This window comes from Triticum aestivum, chromosome 3B, assembly GCF_018294505.1.
Source record: "Triticum aestivum cultivar Chinese Spring chromosome 3B, IWGSC CS RefSeq v2.1, whole genome shotgun sequence".
Taxonomy (NCBI): Eukaryota; Viridiplantae; Streptophyta; class Magnoliopsida; order Poales; family Poaceae; genus Triticum; species Triticum aestivum.
Genome location: NC_057801.1, coordinates 777,469,499 through 777,496,789, shown reverse-complemented (window position 1 = coordinate 777,496,789; position 27,291 = coordinate 777,469,499).

The window sequence follows — 27,291 nt, the reverse complement described above, 5'->3', positions numbered from 1 at the left end:
AGTTTGTGGTCTATTTTTTTTGTCCTAGTTTTTTTTGTTTCTTGTTGCTACATTATATACTTGTGGGAGCTTAGATGTGATATCCTTAAATAACATCTAGATGGGAATTGGACAAACTGATTTTCTAACGTACCAAGAAAGAAAACTCGATCAAAAACACGCCCCCGCTTCCAGGTCGCGAGAGTCGTCGCGCACACACACATAGACATAGACATGCATATCCGTGTTTACGTAAAATTCCATTTCCATCTCCATCTCCAATCATATTTGTCCAACTAGCACATTATTCACGTTGTTAATTATATACGCAGAAATATTAACGTATAGCATCTCTTGTTTGCGCACGTCCAGACCGCTGCCACGGCCGGTCCTGACCAACCCGAACCCTCTTCATCACCCGGGCGTGCTTCCCACCTGAAACGGTCAGTGCCGCATTCATGCCCGGCTAGAGCGGACGCGACCTCTCACTGGCGCCGGCATTGAAGCGGCGCGCCGGCCGAGAGAGCGTCGCCCGCGCCGCTTCCGGGTGCACGCGGCTGCTCCGTGTTCAAAGGTCGCAATAGCCGGCTACAACATGCATGTAAAAAGTTTTTGGGAGTCCGTGCTATAGCTAGCTGTCCTCCCCCAACTCGTCAATCTCTTCCAGTAGTGCTAGTAGTACTCCATGGCGCGATCCATCAACAAGCAGGCGGGAAAGTTATCGTATACTCGGTTTGCGGTGAGTGGCATGCCGAGCGACTGTGTGGGGTCGAGCCATGGAGGAGGGTGAGACACGAACTCGTCATACGTGATTTACTGTGTGATTTGACTGCTCCTTAGTGGCCCCTACACGTACTCCCCCTACGTGTATGCAACAGTCACACGTACACATGGACGCAAAAACGCGCGCGACGCCCTAATGCATGCATGTCCGAGCACACGACGGAACACACACGGTCACGCTAAGTGCTCAACCTACACGTGCATGCACACACATACTCAGTCAGGGTGAGCTAGTGACCGTATAAACACCAGAAAATATATATATTAAGTGCAATGAGCGTATTATGAAGTCCACTGACTGTATTTTTACAAATATACAGTGACAGACAGTGTATTTATCTCGTTTGAAATTAATCCATATTAACCGGAGAGGAGGCAGTATGGACTAGCATTACTTGCGTGCGGTGGCTCGCAGGACAAGGAGAAACTTTTGACTAATGCAAGCTCTCCCTCGCTCAGGCGTTGGACGTGCAACAGTTAATTCGGTGTTAGATTGCCAGAAGCATACACTATACTACTAGTGCTACTATTGTTCGACTTCTCGAATAGGCGAACAGCCAAGCGCAAAGTATACTAATATAGTCTATAAAGGTACGTACTATACTAGTACTAGGAACCGGATGGAGGAGCGTCTGCACTCTCATTATAATTTTAAAATGTGATAAAGCAATCTTCAACACATTTGGTTATCTTCGAGGGTTCTCGCATGTGATAATGGAAGTTGATTGCATGGAACACTCGCCACAATTCTCGCTTAATTCTGGCTCATATCCTGTTACAAATAGTAGCGCTCGGTAATATTTCCTCTTTTTTTGTTATTCAGCATGTAAACAGGTCAGCAAACCTTGCGACGCATCTTCGTGCGAACCGTGCTTGCTGCACTTTGAATGTGGCCGAGAGCTGGCTTGATGAAACACCTCGCTTCCTACTTCTTTTTTGCGGGGTACCTCGCTTCCTAGTGACCAGTGTCTTGGCTGATCGTCCTAAGAATGCTTATATATGAATAAAGCTCTCTCATTTACCCGCAAAAAGGATTGAGCCATATTAACCGGAAAGGAGGAAGTATGGACTAGCACTACTTTTTGGTGTGTCCCGTCAATGGGCAGAACAAGGAGAAGCTTGCAGGACAAGGTGAAGCTCGCTTACGCCTTTTGACTAATGCAACCTACCCCCGGTGGACATGCATCAGTCCATTCGGTGTCAGATTGTCAGAGGCATACACTGTAGTACCCAACATGCGGAGTACCATCATTGTTCGACTTCACGAAGAGGCGAAGAGCCAAGCGCAGTAGTACGAGTAGTACTACTACTGGAACCGCATGGTGGAGCGTTTGTACTCTTATTTCTTTTTATCTCCGATAAAGTACACGTTTATTCTGGAGAAGGGCGGAAAACGGCAGCCCAACATCAACATGTAATGAATGATATCGATCAACCAACCACGCTCGAATATATCTTGGCCTCCATGCGAACCCGTCTGTGTGTTCTCGCTCCTCGTCTCTCTCAAGGAACGGCGGGTTGGCTCTTTGCCGTCAATTGAGATCGGTTTGCTCACACTTTTGTCCCACATGTTAGTGATATGCCAAGAGGAGGTGCGTTGACCGATTGGCCATACGCGTACTTGGTTTTGAACCTTCATACAACTCCTCCCTCCGTCACAGTTTACAGGGCGCGCTTCATTATGCCAACTTTCAATCTTTTCAGAGTTCATTTCAAATGCTTTTCAATTTCATGGTCATATAGCTCAAAATAATCAGTAAATGCATGAAAAATAACAAATGAAGTCAGAAAGGGTTGAAAATTAATGATGTGTCTTTTAATGGTGCATTTTGAACACAGAAAAACTATGGAGTTCAAATAAGTTCAAAAAATGAAATCCCTTTGTAACAGATGAGTTTCCGTATGAAACCCTGATTCTTTGAAAGAAAATGTCCGTTTTGTACACGAAGTGCATCCACTTTTTGTCGCAACCCTCTCTACTTTATTGCACATGCTATGTGGGTGAAATGATGATACCATGCCAACTTTCAACCTTTTCGGAGTTCATTTCAAATGTTTTTCAATTTCATGGTCTTATAGCTCAAAATAATCGGTAAATGCATGAAAAATTACAAATGAAGTCAGAAAGGGTTGAAAATTAATGATGTGGCTTTGAATGGTGCATTTTAGACACAGAAAAACTATGGAGTCCAAATATGTTCAAAAAAATATGAAATCCCTTTGTAACAGACGAGTTTCCGTATGAAACCGTGATACTTCGAAAGAGATTGTCCGTTTTGTACACGAATTGCATCCAGTTTTTGCCGTAACCCTCTCTACTTTCTTGCACATGATATGTGGGTGAAATGATGATTCCATGCCAACTTTCAACCTTTTCAGAGTTCATTTCAAATGCTTTTCAATTTCATGGTCCTATAGCTCAAAATAATCAGTAAATGCATGAAAAATAACAAATGAAGTCAGAAAGGGTTGAGAATTGATGATGTGGATTTGAATGGTGCATTTTGAACACAGAAAAACTATGGAGTTCAAATAAGTTCAAAAAAATGAAATGCCTTTGTAACAGACAAATTTCCGTATGAAACCCTGATACTTCGAAAGAGATTGTCAGTTTTGTACATGAAGTGCATCCAGTTATTGCCGTAACCCTCTCTAATTTCTTGCACATGCTATGTGGGTGAAATGATGATACCATGCCAACTTTCAACCTTTTCAGAGTTCATTTCAAATGCTTTTATATTTCATGGTCTAATAGCTCAAAATAAATAGTAAATGCATGAAAAATAACAAATGAAGTCAGAAAGGGTTGAAAAATGATGATATGGCTTTGAATGGTGCATTTTGAACACAGAAAAACTATGGAGTTCAAATAAGTTCAAAAAAATGAAACCCGTTTGTACCAGACGAGTTTCCGTATGAAACCCTGATACTTCGAAAGAGATTGTCCGTTTTGTACACGAAGTGCATCCAGTTTTTGCCGTAACCCTCTCTACTTTCTTGCACATGCTATGTTGGTGAAATGATGATACCATGCCAACTTTCAACCTTTTCAGAGTTCATTTCAAATGCTTTTCAATTTCATGGTCTTATAGCTCAAAATAATCGGTAAATGCATGAAAAATAACAAATGAAGTCAGAAAGGGTTGAAAATTGATGATGTGGCTTTGAATGGTGCATTTTGAACACAAAAAAACTATGGAGTTAAAGTAAGTTCAAAAAAATGAAATCCCTTTGTAACAGACGAGTTTCCGTATGAAACCCTGATACTTTGAAAGAGATTGTCCGTTTTGTACATGAAGTGCATCCAGTTTTTGTCGTAACCCTCTGTACTTTCTTGCACATGCTATGTGGGTGAAATGATGATACCATGCCAACTTTCAACCTTTTTAGAGTTCATTTCAAATGCTTTTTAATTTCATGGTCTTATAGCTCAAAATAATCAGTAAATGCATGAAAAATAACAAATGAAGTCAGAAAGGGTTGAAAATTGATGATGTGGATTTGAATGGTGCATTTTGAACACAGAAAAACTATGGAGTTCAAATAAGTTCAAAAAAATGAAATCCCTTTGTAACAGACGAGTTTCCGTATGAAACCCTGGTACTTCGAAAGAGATTATCCGTTTTGTACACGAGTTATCATAACATAAAATAAATAATTAATTTGAAACAAAATAAAATAAATTTTAATAAAATATATAAGTAGAAACGAAATAAAATAAACTTTAATAACATAAATAAAATTTATGAAACTAAAATTATCAAAGTATTTTCTGTTTAAAACATTATAAGCAACCTCTAGTATTATTGAAACTAAAATTATATAAAATTGATGCAACTAAAATTATCAAAGTATTTTCTGTTCAAAATCATTAAAAGCAAAAAGAATTTTCATAAAGAACTGTTTTTGTTAGAAACTTTAATAGCAAAAAGAATTATCATAAAATAAATAAATAAGTAATTAGAAACAAAACAAAATAAAATAAATAAGTATTTTGTTGTAAGTAGAAACAAAACAAAATAAATAAAGCAAAAAAGAAAACAAAAAGCTGGGAAATAAATAAATAAGTTGCCACCTACAGGGCCACCACAGCCTGAATACGACTAGAAACTCATCCATGGGCCAGGATTCAGGCCCGTAGAAGGCCCAATAGGCCCACAGGCATATCAGTGTTAGATTTGGCCCATAGGCCTGCAATTCAGAGGAGTTTGAAAGGGAAGAGGCAACCAACCTTATAAACAGGTGTCGAATGCTCTCAACTAGCAAGGTGGGACTAAACTCCCACCACCATGCCGCTATGCAAGGCCTTTGGTCCCGGTTGGTGGCACCAACCGGGACTAAAGGGGTGCATTGGTACCGGTTCATGGCACCAACCGAGACCAATGCCCCCCTTTAGTCCGAGTTGGTGCCACCAACCGGGACCAAAGGCCTCTGCTTCCTGCCCTTTGGGCTGCTGAAAAGAGACATTTGGTCCCGGTTGGTGGCACCAACCAGCACTAAAGGGGGCATTGGTCCCGGTTGGTTGGTCCCGGTTGGTGGCACCAACCAGCACTAAAGGGGGCATTGGTCCCGGTTGGTGCCATGAACCGGTACCAATGCCCTAGGTATATAAGAAAACACTTAGCAGTTTCAACCAAATTCATCACTTCTTCTCCTCCGACGCCCCTGCTCCTCCTCGCCGTCGCCGCCCGACGCCCCTGCTCCACCTTGCCGTCACCGCCGCCACCGACGCCGTCAGGCTGCTCGACGTCGCCGTCACCACCGCCACCGACGCCGTCAGGCTGCTCAACGTCGCCGTCACCGCCGCTGACGCCCTCTGCCCTGACGACGGCGTTGACCCTCTCGCCCCTGCCGGCCCTGACGTGCCGCCCACCGTGCCCTAGTGCCCCCTGTAAGCACTAGCCTGCTCCCGCGCCCCTCCCCTGTCCTGCGCCCCTGCGCCCCTCCCCTGCCCCACCGGCGCCGACGCCGGCCCCTGCGTCGTGCCCCTCCGCCCCTGCGCCGTGCTACTATTATATTTTTAGATGTTTTTAGATGCTATTTTGAGATGTTTTTACATGTTTTTTAGATTATTTTAGTTTATGTTTAGTTTAGTTTTAAGATTAGGAAAATTTCAGATGTGTAGTTATATTCATTTAGATGTGTAGTTAATTTAGATGTTGTAATTTGTTCATAAAAATTATGCACTTTTGTATAGAAACTTTATTTTTTTTCATATGTACGAAAATGTAGAGTGAAAACAAAAACAAACATATAAGAAAAAACAAAGGAAAAAATGAAGAAGGAGAAGAAAACCGCCCGGCTCGGCAACCACCGCATTTTCATGAAGTGTCTCCACCGCATTTACATGAGGGGGGATGTCGGAAAAATAAGAAGAGGAAGAAGAAGAAAAAAAGAGGAGAAGAAGAAGGAATAGAGGAGTCGAAGAAAAAGGAGAGGAGAAGAAGAAGGAATAGAGGAGTAGAAGAAAATTTCTTCTACTCCTCTATTCCTTCTTCTTCTCCCCTTTTGTTTCTTTTTTTATCGCGAACTAGGGCAGAGGGTTGAGGGTCACCCTCTCGACCGTGATAACTTATACCACGGGAGCACCCCCCTGCCCTCTCGCTCGACCAAAACTCTCGAGGACACCCAAACCCTAGAAAAAAATGATGTCGGTCTCCTACCCCCTCCCACCGCGCCCCTACCCGACAAACTCTCTCGAGGCCACCCAAATTTACCAGGTTAAAAGAGCGTTGTCGTCGAGGCCACCCCAAACCCTTGAAGCGTTGTCGAGGCCACCCCAAACCCTTGAAGCGTTGTCGAGGCCACCCCAAACCCTAGAGAAGCAGCGTCGAGGCCAGTAATTAATATGATTCTTTATTGTGATTAGCTAGCTAGTTCTACATTTGCCACTAATATATCCATCTGTCATGTTTGAATAATAATTGCCATGTTGTAAATATTTGCACAAACTATGGAGCACCCCCGAGACGAAGCAACAAAAGCGATGTTGGGGGACATAATCGCAAAAGGAAGTGATGTCGTCTTGTCGTTTCTCAACGACACCGATGGTCTGGAAGAACAGGGTGAAGAAGAAGGCTATGATTATGATGGCTCCGGTGACCCAATGTCGGTACAAGAAGGAGACCGTGATGACGGCTCCGGTGACCGAACCGAGTCCGGCCAGGTATATATATTAGTTAAGCCTATGCTGACTAGCTAATTGATGCATTCATTGTTTTCGTATGTACACATATTAATTAACTCTCGTCCTTATTCTTTTTTCTAGCCCTTCGGATGGAGCACAACTTCGGTAAAGAGACGAGGCCCGAAGAAAAAGTTGCGCTCGGATGAAAGGTTTGAGATCACAGCAATCGCGCGCGATGGCAAGCCGATTGAACCCATCCAGACAAAGGAAGCATTTGCTGCTCAGTGCGGTGTTCTTGTTAGGGACAAGATCCCGATCAGTATCCACCAATGGTTAAAGCCTAAGAATGAGAACCCTGAGGTGTCTTATGTCTCCGATATGCAAAAAGATGATCTTTGGACAAGGCTTAAGGCAAGTTTCACCCTACCGCCAGAGGAGGATCCGGAGAAGCCAGTTAAAGAGCAATTGATCAAGTCTCATGCTCTTAAGAAGATGGCAGAACTATTCAGGAGGTGGAAGAATGAGCTGAAAACATCGTTTTTCGACGAAGAAAACACACTAGAATTCACCGGACGGTATGAGAAGATCAGAGATCACTGGACCGCATTTGTGGCCCACAAGACATCGGACAAGAGTAAGAAGATGTCAGTGACAAACAAGAAAAATGGTGCGAAGAAGAAGCATCACCATCGCACGGGGTCAGGTGGCTACCTCAAAGCCCGACCGTTGTGGGCCAAGGCTGAGAATGACCTGATTGATAAAGGGGTCGAACCAGAGACATTGAACTGGCCAGACCATTGCCGGACTTGGTTCTTCGGGGTTGGCGGAACCTTGGACCCTGTATCAGGGAAGTGCGTTTGGACGGACGAGCAACTGCGAATACCCGTCACGAGGCTTCAAGTGTATATCGAGGCTGTGTAGCAAGGGAAGTTCGTTCCAGACAGAAAGAAGGACGGGCTCACAATGGCTCTCGGGAATCCTGAGCACCCTGGACGGACACGAGGCACGCCAGGCTCCGTTCCGTGGAAGGATGGGTTTCCGGACGCAGGGGTTTACAAATGCCAGGAGAAGAGGAAGAAAGTGGAGCATAGCCAACTGCAGGCGTTGCACGCAAGGGTACAAGCGATAGAGGAACGAGAAGCAAACCGCAACAAACGACCTGCCGAAGCTTCCCCTAAAGCTACCCCGCCATCTCAGCGAAGAAGCAGCGTGGCTTCCACCGAGCAGCTTCAGCTGGAGCCTATCTTCATGGCTCTTGCTAGCTATCCCGTGGATGCTATCATGGAGTCTCAACATTGCCACCTTATGACGCAATGGATGAAAATCAAAGTCAAGGCGGCTGTTGGCTCTGTTTTACCTACTGAACCTGGTGCAACCTACCACTGCCGGTCAATTCTAGAAGGATATGTGAGGGTGATGGTGGATGAAATAACGGACGTATTTGAGGACCTCGAGCTTGACCATCCTACGGGTGAACGGGAGATTCGACTGGGTTCTTCTCTGAAGACTCCATGCCTATGGCGGAAGGAACTCATCAACCTTCCGAATTGTACGCCTCCGCCTCCTCCTCCTCCTCCGGCGAGTCAGGGCACTCCGCCTCCTCCTCCGGCGAGTGATCAGGGCACTTAGCCTCCTTCTCCGGCGCATGGCGGCACTCCGCCTCCTTCTTCGCCTGCGCCAGCGCGCCCGAGTAGCCAGCCTCCTCCTTCTCCGCCTCATCAACAAGGGTGGAAGAGACCCGCCGCCGCTCCATCTGCTCCGGCGCGTCGTAGTCCTTCTCCTATGCCTTGTAAGAAAGGAAAGACAGCCGCAGCCGCTCCGTCTGCTCCGGTGTCTAGCAGTACAGCCAGAGGCGGGAGGCAATACAGATTCGGTCCTTCTCTGAAGACTCCACAGAAGTTACCATACGATAGGAGCCTGGAGGAAAATGCGAAGATCGTGCGAGCCGAAGTGAAGAACTTCTTTGAAGGGGTGAAAGCAAAGAAACATCCACCTCCAAAGGAGAGGATAGATCCGGTGAAAGCAAAGCGTACTCTGGCTGCCCTGAAGAAACCACCAAAGTCTCCGACGAAAGGCAACTATGAGCGCATTACTAAAAAGTCATTTATTGAAGCGGAGTGGTCGGGAAGTACTGTCAGTGATCAAAGGTCAGCAGAACGACGAGCTGGGAAAAAATTGCCCAGCTCACCGAACAAGCGAACCAATCGTTCCCCCCGCTCCATGTGTCTAGCGATGTCATCGCTAATGATCAGGGGGTGGTGCCCGGTTATCACAATCTTGGAGATTACCTGTCCGACGATGTAAATTATGTTTTCTTGGAGGTGGACGAACACAAATACGAGTACGGGAAGCCTCTCGTCAAAGATGAAAGATCTCTAGCAACGATGATGCGAAGATTCCATGATTGGTACATGAAAACCTGCAGAGAGTCTGGGGGGGAGGGGAATATTTTGACGCTGAGAGTTAGAGAGGAGCATGACCTCGTTGGAATTGAACTGTTGAATGTTCCATTTGAGGAGTTCTTCTCATTTTTCAATCAAAAGTCCCTTGATAAATTAACGGTCACTTGCTACTGCCTGTAAGTAGTACTACTTCTGTCATTAAGTCTTTATATATAGGTCAGCTCTTTCATTGCATGTATTTTTAATTATCCTCACTATATTATGCAGATTGAAGATCGCCGAATTGAAGAAAAGACAAATCGGTGATATTGGGTTCATTAACACAAATCTCATAGATGCATATATGGTTGAATTCCAGGCCAGAGATACCGAGGCCAAGTTGCTACAATCGTTTGTATTAAATCAAAAAAAAAGCTATAATACTCTTTCCTTACAACTTCAAGTGAGTGTTACTGTCTTGTGCATATTCAGTTTCCCTTATTAGTCGATGTTATAGTAATGTAATTGATGTGTTATGCATGCGTGCGTAGCTTCCACTATATTCTCCTAGAGATTAAGCTTGAGCAGGGACTAGTAACCGTCTTAGACTCGAGACGAAAAGATCCCAAGGAGTATGCGGACATGACTGAAATTCTAAAGAAGTGAGTTAAATCGATCATTATCGCACCATATCAGCAACTTTGTTCATTTCCTGATATCAAGTAATTATCTTTGTCTGGCAGGGTTTGGAAAAAATTCACCTCAAAACTCCGGGACTGCCGAAGAAGCTGCAATTTAAACACCTGAAAGGAAGTACTATAGTAGCATGTTCCGTGCATCTCCTAGTGATTTAAGCGCTAGTTTTATCAATACCATTTAGCATGCTTTCTTATCAGTTTGATTGACCTCTGTTTCTTGTAAAGTGGTTGTGGCAGGAACAAGGGAATGATTACTGTGGATACTACATTTGCGAGTCCATCCGTCACATGACCTGTGAGCGAGGCTACTCTGACAAACAATATGAAGTGCGTAAATAATAATTTTCATAATTTTATTTTATTACCATCATTTGTGTTGAGTTTCATTTATTCATATATATGTATTGACCCCCTTCTTCCAATTAGATATTTCGGATGCGGGATGAACTCCTACCACCAGATTGTATGCGAGCAATTCAAGAGGAATTTGCGGCATTCTTTCTCGACCACGTGATCGATAAAGACGGAGAATACCATGTGGACCCTGAGTTCATATATAATTAGGAGATTATGTTGTAAGAGCTAATTATATTGTATATATGTAGCCAATAGCGTTGGATAGATATACGAGAACTTGTTGTTCGGCCAATCTCTCAGAGAAGGAGAGGTGGCCGATATCACTTATCTCTGTATGCATATGTTCATGACGATCTTCTGTTTCCTTCATTTGCTTACTAGCTAGCGTGTCTAGTCCTCTCTATACGTATAGTACGTAGCGTCGACCAAGTATGGAGATAAGAGAGGACACTTCTCTCTATTAATTACCTAGCTAACACAATATATGAAACACCTAAATTAACCCCTCAAAACCCCCTAACCCCCCGCCTCTTTCAAAAAAAAAAACCCAGCCCCTGAAATGCTGACACGTGGATGTCTATTGGTCCCGGTTGGGGCCACCAACTGGGACCTAAGGGCCTCCTGCCTGGGCTCGCCGCACCGGCCACGTGAAGGCCCATCTGTCTCGATTTGTATAAAAACCGGGATTAAAGGCCTAGGGCATTAGTAACAACACTTTAGTCCAGGTTCAATAACCGGGACAAATGGCCCTTACGAACCGGGACAGTAGGCCCTTTTTCTACTAGTGAGGGGCCTTAAGACTGCTTCAATGGTTCGTGGGGACAGCCAAACCACGTGTCCCACCGCGTGAGAGACCGCATCCCTAGAGGCTGCCATACGATGGCGCTGGATCCAATGGGCCATACCCGACCGGCGCAACACTCAGCCGGTCGGCCAGACTCAAACGTTTCCCTACTGCGAACTATAGAACTTCATTTATGGTATTGAAGCTGGTAGCTAGGGCTGTTGGTATAAATAGTGATGTCCAGGCAACTGTGTGGGTAATTGATACTTTGTGTAGACAGGCATTTTGTATGAATATGTGTGCTACATAGAGACCGTCGTTTTACATACACAATGCACATACCACATCTTAACAGGTAACATATCGCTATGTCAACGTACTATGACATTACAGATCGCATAGTGCCAATTATCGTTCTAGCTAGCAAACCCTGCTAATAGGAATGGATCAGAGACGGGAGACTCAAAAGTAAGAGGGGTAGATAATGATAGACAGAGGCGTGCATACATGATGGGAATGAGACACATTCGAAAGGAAAATTTCCGCATCTCCAGAGCTTTTGTGGCACCATAGACATGGTCCGGCTGTAGACTGAAAAGATATGGCTGGACGCCTTGGTCTGCTCGTGGCATGTTTTAAGGTTTTTGAACGAGATCCTCAGTGGTAGCTAAAACTACATCAAAGAGAGATTAGATGATGTCATTCGTCCATGCGACATGAGACGGGCAGGAAGCAAACACCTGCAATAACATGTTAGTCCCTCCAATCCATATTACATCTTGTTGGTGTCATACAACTTTTTTTTGCTTTTGTACGAAACCAGCGATAAGTAATATGGATCGGAGGGAGTATCATAGCAAAGTCATGAGACTAAAATGTACGTGATCCTCCTCTTGGATATCTTATTGGGTGGCATAGACCTAATTATTTTACCCAAAGATAGGTAGTACATTTCAACACAGATTTTTCATCACATTGTAAGAAACTGCACTTATCTGCTTCTGTTATCCGTCGGGTTGATGAAAGCACATGGATGTTCAGACTTGACATATTACTACCAAAAAGGCTTTCGCCTCGCTTGATATATAAAGCAACAAACCTCAAACATCTGAACCATCCACGTGCAGTAGCCAGTCTGCACACAGCGGCCACCAGCAGCCGCGCGAGCCCCATCAAACGCGCCTGCACCGTCCGTGGCCACCGGGCCACAGATCTAGCTGAGCCAGATGAAGTCGGTGCCCCTGCCATGAACGCCCACACGCCCGCAACCCCACCACCACCGCCCCCCGCCGCGCCCCTCGCCAGCGCGACGCAACGCCACCGCCGCAAGCCCTCGCCAGCCGCCAGCGGGCGCAAGGAGGAAGGGCCTCACCGCCGTCGACGGCAGTGGGCTTTACCGGTCAGCACGGCCCGGCGGTGGCAAGGAGGGAAGGAGGGAGGGCCAAGGCTGGCAGCTAGGGTTTTTGCCCCCCCCCCCCCCGGCCGCTCGCGGGGGCGACGCGGGAGAGGGAGGGGGGAGGGGAAGGGCTTGAGATATTACAAAGAGATATGATATTGATTCGATGTTAAAGACCAACCGTAGCTCAACACAGATCCGGATTCTACATTGCCTACATCATATCGCTTCCTGACTATATTTGATCTTATTCTCAAACTTACATCAATTGCCAAATTAAGTTGAACCTTGGTTACAACAATTATAATTAAGAGAAATCCGATATGTGCAACATATTCGAATTGCGAGCATCCAAAAGCACATCCACATAGAGCAATGTCGTTGCAGATGACTGACTTTGATTGTAACAAAGGACTGATAAAACCAAATGTGCAACAAATATAGTAGAATGGCAATTGAAAGTTGTAACATTTGTTAGAAATAAAAGTATCAATATCTATAGTACGAAAATTGTACCACTAGATCCATTACAAAAAGTATTATATATTTTATTTATTTTGTATTGTAGACGTTAATATTCTTTTCCTATAACCTTTGTCAAACATATATAAGTTTGACTTGCATAAAAACTAATAGAGGGACTACTTTTTTTAGTGATCCAAAAAATAGCAAAGCATGTTGCGACATTCTCAAATAATAATAACATTTATTATTTGGAGCCTCTCAAATTAAACTAGAAAATATTTTGGAATTAATTTTAGCATACGCGAGGAGGGAATAAATTCTCTAAACATTCTAAGTTGGTCGTTGAGCCTTAGTGCTATTTTATTGGAATCCTCATGTTTAGTTTAATTTAATCAGATTTTTCAAGGCCATTTTTATTTTAACTTTTGTTACGAATTTTCAACCTCAATGGATCGTGCCACATATACCATGGCCAGAACCCTCTCTGCCCTATTTTGAACTTTTGCTTGGGCCGCTAGCTCATTTCCGCTTCTTTCCTCTCTTCTCTCTTTCTCCGGCCAGAATTACCTTAAAAAAAAGACGACCAGAGGGGGGGGTGTGCATGTTTGATCTTGTTTCAAATTTGTGAATATTTTCTAAAAATCATGCAATTTTTTGGTTAATCAAAATTAAAAAGTGCTCTTTCAATTCAAACAATGTTTATCATTTTCAAAAAATAATCGTCGAATTTAAATATGTTCATTGAATTCTTCTTTTATCACCATATTAAAAAAAGTTTCAAAAATTTAAAAATATTCATCATATTTAAAAATTTCATCGAATTGGATATATCCATCCATTTCAGAAAAATGTTCATTGAATTTAGAAATATATATTTAGAGCTGGCGTGGTACTCTTAGCACCTGTAGACCATGGAGCATTGGGAGGGGCCTTAAGACTGCTTCAGTGGTTCGTGGGGACAGCCAACCCACGTGTCCCACCGCGCGAGAGACCACGTCGCAAGAGGCTGCCATACGATGACGCTGGATCCAATGGGCCACGCATGACCGGCGCAACACTCAGCCGGTCGGCCAGACTCAAACGTTTCCCAACTATAAAACTTCATTTATGGTATTGAAGCTGGTAGCTAGGGCTGTTGGTATAAATAGTGATGTCCAGGCAACTTTGTGGGTAATTGATACTTTGTGTAGACAGGCATTTCGTGCGAATATGTGTGCTACGTAGTGACCGGCATTTTACATACACAATCCACATACCTCATCTTAACAAGTAACATATGGCTATGTGAGCGTACTCTATGACATGACAGATAGCATAGTGCCAATTATCTTTTAGCTAGCAACCTCTGCTAATAGGAATGGATCAGATACGGGAGACTCAAAAGTAAGAGGGGTAGATAATGATAGACGGAGGCGTGCATACATGATGGGAATGAGACACATTAGGAAGGAAAATTTCCGTGTCTGCAGAGCTTTTGGGGCAACATAGACATGGTCCGGCTGTAGACTAAAAATTTATGGCCGGATGCATTGGTGTGCTCGTGGCATGTTTTAAGGTTTTTGAGCGAGATCCTCAGTGGTAGCTAAAACTACATCAAAGGGAGATCAGATGATGTCATTCATCCATGCGACATGAGACGGGCAGGAAGCAAACACCTGCAATAACATGTAATTCCTTCCAAGCCATATTACATCTTGTTGGTTTGATGCAACTTTTTTCTAAAGTTGTACCAAACCAGCGACAAGTAATATGGATCACAGAGAGTATCATAGTACAGTCATGAGCCTAAATGTACATGATCCTCCTCTTGGATACCTTATTGGATGGCATAGACCTAATTAATTTACCCAAAGATAGATAGTACTGCATTTATCACCTTCTGTTATCCGTCGGGTTGATGAAAGCACATGGATGTTCAGACGTGAGATATTACTACCCAAAAAGGCTTTCGCCTCATTTTATATACAAAGCAATGAACCTCGAACATCCGAACCATCCACGTGCAATGGTCGGTCTGCACACACCGGCCACCGCCAGCCATGCGAGCCGCATCAGACGCACCCGCGCCTCACCGGCGAGTTGCCCCGCGCCATCCGTGGACACCGGGCCGCAGGTCTGGCCGAGCCAGATCAAGCCGCTGCCCCTGCCATGGACGCACTCAAGCCCGCGACCACACCACCAGCGCTCGTTGTAGTGCCGCCATGTCCCTCGCCAGCGCGACGCAACACCCACCTCTACTAGCTGCCACCGGGAAAAAGGAGGAAGGGCCCCGCCGCCGTGCTCCCGACGGCGATGAGGAGGGAAGGAGGGAGGGCCGAGGCTGGCGGCTAGGTTTCCGCCCCCCTCCCCCCGGTCGCTCGCGGGAGCGATGCGGGAGGGGGGGGAGGGGAAGGGCTTGAGGTATTACTAAGAGACACTCCCTCTGTTTCTCGATATAAGGTGTATAGATTTTTGGAGAAAAAATCCGAAATATAAGGTGTATTGCGTTGCACCACTCGTTTGGACATTTTTTTAGGGATTTGATTATATTTCCTTATATCAGGCAAGCTCCTCTATTTTCTCATGTTAATTAGTAAGCTGTAATCCCGCCCGAAACTCGTGAAATTTTCCCTCCACATGCGCTCTTTAATTTCTGCGCCAAAACCTATACACCATATATTTAGGAACGGAGGGAGTATGATATTGATTCGAGGTTAAAGACCAACCATAGCTCAACAAAGATCCATATTCTACATTGCCTACATCATATCGCCTCCTGACTATACTTGATCTTATTCTCAAACTTACATAAATTGCCAAATTTAGTTGAACCTTGGCAACAACAATTATAATTAAGAGAAATCCGATATGTGCAACATATTGGAAATGCGAGCATCCAAAAGCACATCCACATAGAGCGATGTCGTTGCAGATGACTGACTTTGATTGTAACAAAGGACTGATAAAACCAAATGTGCAAGAAATATAGTAGAATGACAATTGAGAGTTGTAAAATATACAACCTCTGTTCCATAACATAAGGTGTATCAGTTTTTCTTTTCAAAAGTCAAACATGTGTTAGAAATAAAAGTATAAATATCTATAGTACGAAATTTGTACCACTAGATCCATTACAAAAAGTATTTTTATATTCTATTTATTTTGAATTGTTGATGTTAATATTTTTTTCTATAACCTTGATCAGACGTACATAAGTTTGACTTACATGAAAATTGACGCACCTTATATATGAAATGGAGGGAGTACATTTTTTAGTGATTCAGAAAATAGCAAAGCAAGTTGCGACATTCTGAAAAAATAATAATGTTTATTATTTGGAGCCACTCAAATTAATTTTAGCATATGTGAGGAGGAAATAAATTCCCTAAACATCCTAAGTTGGTCGTTGAGCCTTAGTGCTATTTTATTGGAATCCTCACGTTTAGTTTAATTTAAGGAAAACGTTCAGCGTCAACCGGCTGAAAACAATCGATAAATCTGCCGCCTCCTTTAAGCGCCACGTAGGCCTCATTTAAGGAAACATGAGTTATCTCTTAGTACAGAAATATCGCGGTCCTCTCTCCGTCTGTCGTCCCTATTTTTCTGCAACATTAACTATGTTGCAAAAGTTCTTGTACAACACCACCCTTGTTGCGAAAAAGAAGTTGATACAAAACGAATTCTGCAACACAACCTATGTTGCAAAAAAAAAATCTCACAACACAACCTGTGTTGCAAAAAAATCCGCAAAGAAATCTATGTTGCAAATGTTTCCACAACAAAATCTTTGTTGCAAGAAAGTAGAGGAAGAAGCTCAGCCGCTAGATTGTTCTGATCCGGTGGCCTGCAAGGCGACGGATCTTTTAAGAAGATCCGTTGGCTGACGCGTTGCAGCCCCCTTTAATTTAATCACATTTTTTAAGGCTAATATTTTTTTGTTCATTCAATTCAGAAATATATCTTGAATTCAAGTTTTGTTTATGAACCTAAAACAAATGTTCATCAAATTCAAAATTCATTCATCAATGTTCAAAAAATGGTCGTCAAAAATTCAAAATTAGTTTATCATAACAAAGAAAATATTCATCAAATTCAAAAAAGGTTTACTTATTGTGATTGCGAATATTTTTTGAATTCATGAATATTTTATGAATTCATAAGCATTCGTTTGAATTCGTGAAGATTGTTTTGGAAATTCAAAATATATTTTGACATCCCGAAATTTATTTAGAAAAAGGAAAAAGAAAAATAAAGAAAAACCGAAAATAGGGGAGCCCAGTCCTCCTGAGCTGGCCGAAGTTTGCGCCTGGGGGCCGAGGGTGTCCGCGTTTTCTCGCTTGTCATCGCATAGAGCGCGGAATTGATGGTCTCTAGAACGGAAGCTCCTACCGCTCTAAAAATTAAAATAGATCGGGAGCTCCTATTTGGGCGCCCCTATGTATTGTTTATTCCGAGACATAGGGCAGCCTTTCCTGGGTGAGGGCAAGACTAGGCAGACCCATCGCGTGGGAGGAGACAGGCTACAGCCTCGTTTTGTTTTTCTGTTCTCTCATATTTTTTGCATAATTTTTTACTTTTTTATATTCATACAAATATTTACAGTATATATAATATAAAAAACTCTTTACATTGAATATTTGAAAAAAATTATCCAATCTTTTGAATTTTTTAATGTTTATGGAAAATTATTTCACACGTATACAAAAATGTATATAAAATTTATAATTTTTACGAAAAAGGATGATCATGTATTATAAAAGTATTGATCAAGAATTTGAAAAACCTTAATCAAGAATAAAAAATGTGAAATGTGTATAGATTTTTTTTAAGTATACCAAAAATGTATACAAAAAAAATAAAATGTGTATGAAAAATGTATATCATTTATATAGAAAATGTGAAATGTGTATAACAAAATGTTATTGATGTATATGTAAAATGTACAAAGTACAATGAATAAAATTAGAAATCAGAAAACATATAATTAAAAAAGTCAATTTTGTACTTAAATTTTTTAACATGTATATCAATATGTTCCACATGTATACGAAAGATGTACATTCTGAGTAAAAAAAAATTATTCCCATGAAAAATGTGTTGACGATGTATGTAGATAAAATGTTGACCATGTATTAAATTAGTGCTCAAAACATGTATTTAATAGAAATGCATCATGTATTTAAAAAATGTTCAACGTCTATCAATAAAATGTTTGTACACTAAAAATGTCCATCATGTACTAAAAAAAGTAGACATGCGTTAAACAAAAAAGTAATTGATGAAACCCGACAAAGAAACAAAGAAAACCATAAAAAAGAAAATGAAACAAATAGAACCGAAGAATGTAAAAGAGAAACATAATAAAACCAAAGGAAAAGAATGTAAACAATGAAAAACGAGTAAAGAAACAAAGAAAAACCAAAGTATGACTTAGGGAAATAGGAAACCATAACAAACCGATGAGAAAAAAAAACAAAAACCATAGAAAACAACCCATGTGCACGCGGGATGAAGACTATTCCATCATCTCGAGGCTCAAAATGTGTAAGTGCAGTCGTTGTAAGATTAGACCATCTACAGCCGGGCGCCTCAAAACCCCATCATACGGTGGCAGCCCTCGCGGCGGTGAACATTGGAGAGGCGGAGTCGGATTCTCTGGCGCCCTGTATGGTGCACCATTTCGGGCGTCGCAACCGCGTCGTGGTGGATGTCGCCAGCTCCTTCCAAGATGGATCCATCATTGATCTGATGTCCCCGAGTACCATCAGGATTCCGGACTCCGACGAGGAAAAGTAGGTCATGGGAGACAGCCATGCCTTGAGTCCTGTTGGGGATATAACTACTGGTATAACCCGCCATTAGGAGCCGGGTCATACTTACAAGCATTCTTGAAGACAGAAGCTCAGCTTGAAGACAGCGGCTTAGTAAAAGCCCAACGGCCCAGAGGTGACCTAAGGCCCGTATTGTTAAACCGCCTTGATCATGTAACTTGTATTGTAAGGAAAGAAAAATTAAGAGACCGAGCCGGATACAATCTATAAGCCAGCCGGACTCTGTAGAGCCGCTGGGCGTCAACCTCAGTATATAAAGGGACGACCCGGCGGCGGTTCAGGGTATGAAACAATGACTCGAGAGCTAGGTCAAGCGACTCTGCTTCCTGGTTAACGAGACATACATAATCCCAATCACAACTAGACGTAGGCTTTTACCTTCATCGTAAGGGGCCGAACTAGTATAAACCTCTCGTGTCTCTTGTCCCAATTAACCCCTTCAAGCTTCCTAGTTGCGATGGATCCACGACTAAGTCCTTTCACTAGGACATCTGACGTGACAATTCCACGACAGTTGGCGCCCACCATGGGGCCAGCGCATGGTGGATTTGAGTTCTTGAAGGGCAGCTTCGAAGGGCTCAAGGGATACGCTGTGGGCCGGATGACCAAAAGTCGTCGCGGCAAGCTCTACATCGACCACGCAGGCTGGGGCCCCGAGGCCGGCTCAATTGAGTACGGGTACCGGGTCCCCTTCGGCGGAATCCACGTCTTCATCGGCAAGATCGGCGAGCCGGGCCCTGAGCGGGACATCTGCACCGACCTCGTCGAAACGGCTCAGCGTGCGAAACCCGCCCGGGCTCTTTCGGCTATAAAGTGTGCCTTCCTGGGATGCATCCACGGAGGGCTCTCTGAAGGATCTGCCTCTGGTGGTGAGGCGGCCATCTACTCTGAAGGTGAGTCGTCCACAGGTGAGACGGATTCATTATACCAGCTGCAGGATGGCGGGCTTGGCGGCTGTACCGATGCCAGCAGTATTCCGGATTGTCTTGAGCCATCGTGCAGTGTCGGGATCTTCATGGCTGGCACCCAACCCGTCCAAAACTCCGCAACTGCAGCAGCGGTAACCTCCGGGTCAGTGGTAACCAAGGCAGGAGGTCCCGTGCGTTCACTGGCCCAGGTGTTAATGGATCTCACCGATAAATTAACCACCCTGTTAACTGCCATGGTCAGCCCGGCGGATCAAGCTAGTCATGATGCGGAGGTGGCACAGTTAAATTTGGATATGGCGCAAGCTAAGGAGGACCTGGCAGCAGAAGATGTTAGGACAACCGCAGAACGGGCGGCTCTGGACGTTCAGGCTCAGCAGATCCAGGCGCACGCTTTCCGGCTTACGCAAGACCAGAACGCGGCTAATGAGGTCATGAGGAGAAGGCATCAGAAGACCCAGTCTCGACTTCCCCCGATTTATGACCCTCAGAACCTCTTTAACACGCCAGGAGCAGGGCCCAGTAACCCGCCATGGCTCATCCTGCAGACAGGCAACCCACCATGGCTCCCTCCGCGCACATGGCCAGACCATGTTGTGACACCTGGTGAGGGAGCACCGTTTCAGTCACCGGTGATGGGACCGCTCCATGTAAACATGGCGCCACCTCAGTACGTACCAACCCCTCTAGGTCATTACTCCAACCCACTGGAAAACATGATAGTAGCAGCAACCCGATTGGCGGCTCTCCCAATTGATGGCGACTCTCCAACTGCAGTTGAAACCCATCGGGTCAGGGAACTTCTTCGGACAGCTTTGGTACAGCAGGAGGCATACTCACACAGCCGGGACAGGATCCACTCGACCCCTCGTCCAAGCCGAAGCCTGAGTTATAGCAGGCACATGGATTCAGCGGCCGTAGCAAGCAATGTTAGACGCCGTGACCATCCAGGTGGCGGTAACCCGCCGCGTCATGAGGCCATTAACTTAGTGGAGCAAGAGAGACTATGACAAGAGGCTGAATGGGCGGTGGAGCAAGCGGCTTAGTTGATGGCTTATCAGCCATATCTGGTTTACCCGGCGACTTCTGTTGAGGCAGGTATAGCCACCCGGACTGGACGAGTCCCGTGTCTAGTGCCGGCTCTGCGTAACGAGCGGTTGCCTAAAGATTTTAAAGGGCCGAGGAAGGTGCCAAATTACACAGCCGACTTACAGCCTGGGGCATGGTTTGAAAGCTACGAGATGGCTATGGAGCTGTTGGAGGTTTCTAACGCAGCAATGGCTAAGTACTTCACCATGATGTTGGATGGAAATGCCCGCACCTGGTTGAAAGGCCTGCCACCTAATTCAATCAGCTCATGGGCAGAATTAAAGGCCCGGTTCATCCAGAACTTCAAAGACACGTGCAAGCAGCCCATGTCGATCATGGACCTGACGAATTGTAAGCAGGAAGAGGGTGAGTCTACAACCCATTGGGTACGCCGGGTTAAGGCCATAATACATTCGTCTGATAAGATGGATGCCGGTTCTACAGTCTTAATGTTAGAGAAGAATTGCTGTTTCTTACCTTTGAAACAAAAGTCGGGGCGGCTCAAACGTGAGTGCAATGATATGGGCATGCTGATGGCGGCTCTGGTCAAGTATGCCGATTCTGATAGTACCAAGGATCCCGAGTTTGATGATGAGAAGGCAGGGAAGGGAAAGAGGAACGGCAATGGCAAGGGCTCTCAGCACAACCCGGCAAGTCAAGGAGGTAACAAACGTAAGGCTGACGGTAGTTTGGATTTTGTGGCTAACACCAATGTGCAGGGTCATAACCAGCGTCACAAGGGAAGGCCACCTCCTCGGTCTGGCGGGTCAGGACCCACACTTGAGCCGTTGATGAATGAACCTTGTCCGAGACACAGTTCTAAGGAGAAGCCGGCTACACATTTATGGAAGGACTGCACGATTATGAAGGCGTTCAAGAATTCCAACATGTTTGACGGTAACAATGGCCCGGGCGGCTCAGGTGGTGGCGGCTTTCATGGCCCGGGCGGCAGGTCAAATTCCAATTTTCAAAATTCCTAGGGAAACTAGGGTGGATATAATCAGCAGGCTGGCCAGGGTAGTCAGTAGCAGCAGCAAGGTGGATACCAGAGCAATCCAAAGCAACTGAACAGTGGGCAATATCATGTGTTTACCACCAACTTGTGTAAACGGGAACAAAAACTTCATAAGAGGGCCGTGAATGCGGTTGAGCCGGAAATCCCTCCTTATTTGCGGTGGTCTGAATAGCCTATAATATGGAGTAGAGAGGATCACCCTCCCCGGGTTGACAATCCGGGTCACTTAGCCCTGGTCGTGGCCCCTCAAGTGGGTGGATACAAGTTCACCAAGGTGTTGATGGATGGAGGCAGCAGCATCAATATCCTTTATTATGAGACCTTCCGTCGCATGGGGCTGACTGATAAGAGCCTTAAGAAGTCCAACACTATTTTCCATGGAGTGGTGCCTGGTAAGTCGGCGTATCCGGTCGACAAGATAGAGTTGGAGGTAGCATTTTGGGATGAATATGATTCCAGAGCCGAGAAATTAACATTTGAAGTAGTTCAGATCAAGAGCCCATATCATGCTCTGTTTGGGCGGCCGGCTTATGCCAAATTCATGGCACGGCCGTGTTATGTGTACTTGCAGCTCAAGTTGCCGGGTTATAAGGGAACCATTATAGTGCACGGGAACCGCAAGGTGGCTCTGGAATGTGAAGAAGGTGACGCGGCTTATGCTGAGTCGGCCTGCGCGATGGAAGAGTTAAAGTTCTACAAAGACAATGTTGACCCGGTGGATATGACATCTTTGAAGAAGCCACCTACAAAGCATGAGCAGGTCATGAAATTTCAGTCGGTGGAGGAGACTAAGCTTGTCGATTTTATCCTAGGCGATTCATCCAAGCAGTTCAGTATCAGCGCTAATTTGGATCCCAAATAGGAAGGCGCGCTCATCAAGTTCATCCGTGAGAATCGGGACATTTTTGCATGGAAGCCATCTGACATGCCGGGTGTACCGAGAGAACTCGCTGAGCACACTCTTAATATTGATCCAAAGTTTAAGCCGGTCAAGAAATTTCTTCGGCGGTTTAATGAGGAGAGATGGAAGGCTATCGGTGAGCAAGTGGCCCGGCTCTTGGCGGCTGGGTTTATCATTGAGGTGTTTCATCCAGAGTGGCTGGCTAACCCGGTGCTTGTTCTTAAGAAAAACGACACTTGGTGTATGTGTGTGGATTACACGGACTTAAACAAAGCTTGTCCCGCTGATCCTTTTGCTCTCCCTCGTATTGACCAGATCATCGATGCCACGACGGGTTGTGAGCGATTCAGCCTTTTGGATGCTTACTGTGGTTATCATCAGATCAAGATGGCCGTTAAGGGCCAGGAGAAGACGACGTTCATCACTCCATTTGGAGCCTTCTGCTATGTTTCAATGCCTTTTGGGCTCAAGAGTGCCCAGGCGACTTACCAGCGATGCGTACAAAATTGTCTTCATGATCAGATTGAACGCAATGTTCATGCTTACGTGGATGACATAGTGGTTAAGTCCGGAGAGAAAGAGACCTTGATCAATGATCTCAAGTAAACCTTTGATAATCTCCGGGTTTACAAGATGATGCTTAACCCGGCCAAGTGTGTTTTTGGTGTGCCTGCAGGCAAGCTTTTGGGTTTCCTGGTTTCTAACAAAGGCATCGAAGCTAACCCGGAGAAGATTAAAGCCATCACCTCCCTGGCCAAGCCGGCGTGTATTAATGATGTCCAGCGTTTGGCGGGTCGTATCGCCGCCTTAAGCCGTTGTTAGAAACCATATCATATGATGAAGAAGACGGATAGCTTTACTTGGAGTGACGCTGCCAATACTGCCTTTGAAGATCTGAAGAGACAGTTGGCTGAGCCGCCGGTTCTTGCTGCTCCCATTGCTAAGGAGCCCTTGCTCCTATATGTGGCTGCTAACACACGTGCTGTCAGTGTGGCTATTGTGGTGGAACGCAAGGAGGCTGGCAAGGAGCACCCGGTTCAGCGACCGGTTTATTACATCAGTGAGGTACTGATTGAGTCCAAGCAGCGATATCCGCACTGGCAGAAGCTTGTCTATGGGGTATTTATGGCCAGCTGGAAGCTTAAGCAATACTTCTTGGGCCATCCCATCACTATGGTTAGTTCTGCCCCCTTTGGGGATATTATTCAAAACAGAGAGGCCACAGGGAGAGTCGCCAAATGGGCCATTGAGCTTGGGCCTCATGGTTTAAAATATGTGCCACGCACAACTATTAAATCTCAAGTATTGGTGGATTTCATCAATGACTGGACAGAATTGCAGATGCCTGAGGAAAAGCCGGACAATACCTATTGGACAATTCATTTTGATGGGTCTAGGCAATTGGAAGGCTCGGGGGCTGGAGTTATTTTGGCTTCCCCTCGGGGTGATAAGTTTTGTTATGTGCTCCGGTTGATGTTTCCTTGTACTAACAATGCAGCTGAGTATGAAGCCTTGCTCCATGGTCTCTGGATGGCTAAAGAGATGAATTTAAGCTGGGTAAGCTGCTTCGGCGACTCAGATCTCGTGGCTCATTAAGTGTCAGGCAAGTGGGACTCAAAGGACCCTCTCATGGCGGCTTATCGCTGGGAGGTTGATGCAATTTTGGGGCACTTCAAGGGTTATCAGGTGGAACACATTGACCGTAGAAAGAACGAGGCGGCTGACGCCTTAAGCCGGCTGGGATCTCAGCATAAGCCGGTGCCGCCTAATACTTTCTTGGATGTTTTGCATAACCCTTCTGTCAAGCTACTTACAGAGGAAGATTTGGCTATTACTGACCCTGAGGCACAGTTGGTGGTGGCTCTTCATATCATCCTAGATTGGACGGTGCCGTATCTGGCTTATATGACATGGCGCGAGTTGTCTGAGGATGAAACCTTGGCCAGGAAGATAACCCGGCGGTCTAAGTCCATGACGATTATCCATGGCGAGTTACATCATTGCAGTGTTACAGGGGCTTTTCAGCGTTTCATCTCTCCTGAAGAAGGCCAAGAAATCCTCCGTGAGATTCATGAAGGAGATTGCGGTCATCACGCCGGGTCAAAATCTCTTGTGGCTAAGGCTTTTCTTCATGGGTTTTATTGGCTGACGGCTCATGCAGACGCAGAGGATCTAGTCTCACTACAAGAAATATGTCAACTAGTGACCTTCTGTCAGTGACTCTGGAAGAATTGGTCATAGATCTATGACCATTTCAGACCAATTGGTCAAAAGCTGTTCGGGGGGCTCCAAACCCTAAACCATTGCGACTATTTTGGTTAGAAAGGTCGTAATTTCCTTATACGAAATGGTCACAAAGCAAACAGTGCTAGTCCGCTGCCTTATTTCTAGTTGTTAACGACCAATATAGATGGTCATAGCCTTGTAGATTGTGGTGGTTTGTGATGACTAGGCGCCATCTCATCAGTTTTGCCTATGTGTCATGTCCATGTGGCAGTTTTTGCCCTAGGTTGTGAAGCAACCTATATTTCTGTTATTCCAAAAGTTCCTAAAAAATTCTCATAAATGTTTTGGATCATATCTTCATCAAATATGTCAAAAAAATTCCTTGCCTAGTTCAAAAATAATTCGAAAATATTCATTTTCCTATTCTGTTCGGAGCAGCACTGTGTGAAGGAAGTACCACTTTGGCATGTCCAAATGGTATCCATTTTCTACAGTGCTATCCTATGCCCAAATAACCATCCTGCACCAAATGCCAGCTCAATCAATTCATTATTTTGAGCCCAGCTTCAACATTCGTATTTATGTCCAGTGTGGTACATTGTAAAGCAAGTACCACCTAGGCTCCTCCTTTTGAGGTGAAAATTTGTGAAGACGGTCTTCTTAGTAACTGATCATTCTCAGCCAAAACTCACGCCCATTAGCCATGTGCATTTCCCGTACCGCAAATTAAACACTTGGCTGCTTATTCATGTTTGAGTATCGATCGGTCTCCTCGTAAGAATCTAATGTTGTGATTTTCTTCCTAGCATCTAACTGGGGAGTGCCCAACCCACTAGACATGCCTAGGCCGCGCAGAACACATGGCACACGGTGACCATGCGGCGGGCATGCGAGCTTACGCGCTCTAGAGTTGGGGCCCTCGGCTACCGTCCAAACATCGATGTCTCGCCATAAAACCATGTATTTCTGATTAAATAGATACTTATTTACCTAGAAATGATTTTTGTAAAAAATAAATAGCAAACTATGAGGCAACTGCAGTTCAAATTTGACCCGCTTCTAACTGAATCGGCGACAATTTGTCTTTTTCACCAGAGGTGGATCAGAACTTTTTACACCCAACCATTTTGTCAGTTGTGCATTAAACATGTCCTAGTATTTTATAAAATTGATTTGGTCCATTTTTGCAACAATTATTTGGTAGTTCCTTCACAAAAAAACCTCATTTTGGGCACTCGGAAAATGGAAAATGAATTTTCCGTGCAAAGAAAATGAAAAATCCCTTAGGCAACATTGTTTGGAATTCCAAGATGCACCCTTGTGTACAATATGAGATCATTTGAACAAACTATGCTATGAATGTGGCCATAAAATTGATCATTTGGCTTGAAAGCCATGAATCTTCACACTTGATAGCTCATTTTCGAGAACACTTTTTTAAAATAATTACCGTATTACAAGTTTATTATTTTGCTGGAAACTTGGTCACATATAATGACACAATGCGAAGGTTTTCCAATTTTTTGATTTTTTTGAATTTTTTATGCCCGTTTCAAAATGCGGTCAAAACGGCGGGCTTGACCGTTCCTAGCTAGTGGTTGAATCTTGGAAAACTTTTGGTGTTTCTATGATAAAAGAGATACTTATATACCTAGAAATGATTTTTAGAAAAAAATAAAGAGCAAGCTATGAGGCAGCTGCAGTTCAAATTTGACCCGCTTCCTACTGAATCAGCTTGAATTTTTCTTTTTCACCAGAGGTGGATCAAAATTTTTGACATCCAACCATTTGGTCAATTGTGAATCAAATATGGCCTAGTATTTTATAAAAATGATTTGGCCCAATTTTCCAACAAATATATGGTAGGTCCTTCACAAAAAAACTCATTTCGGGCACTCGGAAAATGGAAAATGAATTTTCCGTGCAATGAAAATAAAAACTCCCTTAAGCAATATTGTTTGGAATTCCAAGATGCACCTTTGTGCACAATATGAGATCATTTGAACGAACTATGCCATGAACGTGGCCATAAGATTGATCATTTGGCTTGAAAACCCTGAATCTTCACGCGTGATAGCTTATTTCTGAGAACACTTTTTTAAAATAATCGCTGTATTACAAGTTTATTTTTTTTTCTGGAAACTTGGTCACATATAATGACACAATGCGAAGGTTTCCCAATTTTTTGATTTTTTTTTGAATTTTTATGCCCGTTTCAAAATGCGGTCAAAATGGCAGGAATGACCGTTCCTAGCTAGTGGTTGAATCTTGGAATTTTTTTGGTGTTTCTCTCATTAAATAGATACTTATGTACCTAGAAATTATTTTTGTAAAAAATAAGTAGCAAACTATAA